Consider the following 3956-nt stretch of genomic DNA (forward strand, 5'->3'; position numbering starts at 1 on the left):
ACACAGGTCTCTCATCGAACTTCTGATCCATCTTCAGGATACAAACAACAAGTTTTCCTGACTATATAAAGGATATGAAGCTCCACCAAGCTCATGTCAGAATAATTAATGCTCCTAGACAGCTTGCTCTGCTAGTATAGAGCCATAAGTTAATTATTCCTAAATTCTTGGATTCATCCACTGAATTTCTGAAACAATTCAAATATTTTCGTAATATTTCGTTACTTCAATCTATGGTTCTTCCCAGCAGAATTCCATGGGTTAGTAATAAATATTCAACGCCCGGGGGTCTGAGCTACCGCCGAGTAATCCCCGGCTCAAAAGGTGTAAGTGTACTCAACGATGATACACTAACAATTACCACACGAATGAGTATTTCAAAATACGACGAAACGATGAACCTATGCAAAATAGGAAAGAAAATAATAAATAATTAAAATATTGACCAAGGCGCCAGGGGATTGGGATCATTGACCGGCCGGCCGTGCCGTGGCCAATCCCACGCCAGTTTTATATTTTATCATATTTTTGTTATTTTCCTTGATCTTATGAAAATCCTTTCATTTGAACAAATATCCTTCGTTTTGAGGAAACTCCTCAGTTTCATGGTGCTTCCTTCGCACGAAGGAAATAATATAAAATTGGGAAAAATATTGTGGGGCCGTGATTGTTGGCCAACCGGCCATGCCTTGATCCCGTCCGGCCCCACACTTCATGGTTCCTCATTATTTTATTATTATTTCCCTAATCTCACGAAAACTCCTTCATCTCATGGTATTTTCACAAATCCATGAAAAATAATATAAAATTAGAGAAACTCGTGGGACCGGGCCCCAGCCGGCCGCCATGCCTTAGCCGGTCCGACACGCCCCTTTATTTTATTATTATTATTTTAAAGTTTCCTTCGTCCCATGAAACTCCTTGATTTCATGGTATTTCTCTCAAATTAGGAAATTCCTTCAAATCATGGAAAAATACACGGAAAATACATAAAAATTAGGGAAACTCGTGGGACCGGGCCCAAGCCGGCAGCCATGCCCTAGCCGGTCCCACACGCCCTTATTTTTATTATTTTAATATTATTTGATTCCTTGATCCCATGGAAACCCCTTCACTTCAAGGAAACTCCTTAATTTCAACAAATTCCTTTATTTCATGATATTTTCATAAATTCATGAAAAATAATATAAAATTAGGAAAAGCACCATGGGACCGTGGTCACCCGCCGTCCGGCCATGCCTTGGCCTCAGCGATCCCACGCTTCATCATTGCTTCATTTTATAATTATTTTCCTTCATCTCATGAAGTTTCCTCAGTTTCAACAAAACCCTGATTTTGTCATATTTTCTCAAATGGTTGCTCAAACGCATGCCAGAAAATATCAAAATTCTCAAGACTGAGACACGGACGTGTTGACGACGAGAGCATGTTACCTTGACCGACCAAGGTTGGCTCTTTGGCTTGCAAGGAGCCGGTCCCACGTATTTTCACGATTTGACCTAATTTGCGCAATTGAACGTATTAGGTCCAAAACTCCTCCAAATAATTTTGGGGATTTCATAGAATGATCGTCAGTCGATCGCGTGACCACCCAGGGACGGTTTCATGACCTCTTGGTCGGGCCCTCACTGTTATAATATTTCGATTGTGGTAAATAAGAGTTCGTTGCTCGGACTTGAAAAGATTTTAAAACAAAAATATATACAAAATTTGTCACAGGATCAAGAGATATTATGACTCAGGATTTCACCAATTCTTATACTCATGCGATTCAATTATTAATTCTAGACAATTAAAGCTTATATTGATAACAAATATCGACTCTTACTTTGCCAAAAATAGATTTTGTAAGTATTATATGTAAATCATAAGCATGATGCATCAAGAATCTCATGGATTAAGCATACATCATCAGACAAAATCACAAATAATCAATAAAAATCATAATTCCATTCATAATAGTGCAAATAGTCATAAAAGAATTAAATAAAAATTACTCATGCATAAAGAATGGTTTCCTCCATCATCCCAGTATTGGGGTTTAGCTACTCATAATAATCATGTTCTCAAAATACATACTTGATGCTCAAAATATGATTAAAAGAGTGAAAAATATAAAAAAGTGAAACTACGACCCTCTATAAGCGTCCAGAAAAGAACGATACCAGAGAACTGCAGTAAAATAACGACACTCATCCACTGCGCTGGAACTGTTGAAGAACGACGCTTCTCAGCTGCTGACGCTGCTGAAAATAAGACTGTCCTGGAGAGTCTGTTCTTCGTGTTCTTGAAGCTCTTTAATGGCAGCAGCAGCAGGTGAACATTGCTGCTACTCCTTCTTCTTCGCTCCCCCTGGCTCTGGCTCTGGCTCGACCCCAAACTCTTGATAGACCTTCTCTAACTTCTCTCCACCTCTTATATACTTCACAGCTCAAAGAAATCCCGATAAAATATCTTTTTTTTCTTTCTTCCAAAGTCTCGGAAAATATTTCTCAAAGCTATTCGTACGCGTCTGTTAGCTATAATCTTTCCACCAAACTCTTATCAAGACTTGAACAGGACCTAGTACGTAACTATCCAGCGTAAAACTCTCACAAAATCTTTCATAGAAATCCTTGAAACTGGACAGAACAATACGTATCCTGTTTGGACTTTGATCGCTTCTCCCAGCCATTCCAGCCCAAGTTGATCGATAAAATCACTTGCGTACGGTCTGTTTAGTCTTAACAGGCCTAGCCCAATTGATTTCAGGGATTTAATCTCCCTCAAAACTGCCCAGAAATCCAACAACAAATTATCAGACGTGAACTTTAGTTTTCCCCCCAAATTCCATTATTTGAACTTTGAATGTGGTGTCCCCTTAACCAAACTGGGAGTCCCTTTAGCATATGCCTTGAAATGGGGTGCCCCTTATCCAAATTAGGGATGCCTTTAGCAATTCTTTTGGGATGTTTTCCGCACTTTTTCAGGGTTCCTCCGGGGTGTTTCCGGTACACTTCTGGGGCATTTCCTGTACACTATGAACGGCAATCCAAGGGCCACATTTTTAGCCAATTTTTGCCGCAAAGCCTTATTTATCCAAAAACACCTACAAAGAGATTAAAAACCAAAATAAGTACAACAATGGGCAATAACAATATACACAATTGAGATAAATTAGACACATAAATGCGTCTATCAAATACCCCCAAACTTATTATTTGCTAGTCCCGAGCAAATCAAAACTACAAAATAAAATCCTAACTCACTGTCGCAGGCATCGTCGATTGCATTTAGCGTATGCAATAAGCCTTTAAACCCCTAGGTGGCCCTAGTGGCCGAGTTATAGCCTCGGGAGGGATTACCAGAGATATACCCACAAAACCTGTACTCCAGACCTTAGCTATCTACGCAGAACCTTGGAAGGCACTAAAGAATCTCCTTGGTTGGCATACTTATTGACTACAGGAAGAAGTACCCTGATGCGAAATTCCAATTGTTGTACACGAGTTTGCACTCAAGCATACTAAAATTCATATAAAGTGACAGAGCTCTACTCAGATAGTTGCACTATGGACATCATATTCGGAGTCAAAACTAATCACATGGATAGATCAAGAAGATGGATATAGAAAAACATATATGGTCTTGATGTTTACTAAGTGAACGACGTTTCCCATATCTGTCTGAAGGCCTCCGCCAAAATGAACCTATCCTAATGGATTGAGATACTAGTCTGACTAATATCAACACACTGGCATATACAAGGGTACCAGTGGTCGATAACCTAACTCTAGGTCAACACAACTGGCATATACAAGGGTACCAGTGGTCGATAACCTAACTCTAGGTCAACACAACTGGCATATACAAGGGTACCAGTGGTCGACTTTATTGAATTTATTCCTTTTGGTCAAATGGTCTGGTCTCAATATTTTCTCTCCTTTTTTTTTTCTTTTTTTTTTTTCAACTTTTTG

Source organism: Papaver somniferum, chromosome 6 (assembly GCF_003573695.1).
Source record: "Papaver somniferum cultivar HN1 chromosome 6, ASM357369v1, whole genome shotgun sequence".
Taxonomy (NCBI): Eukaryota; Viridiplantae; Streptophyta; class Magnoliopsida; order Ranunculales; family Papaveraceae; genus Papaver; species Papaver somniferum.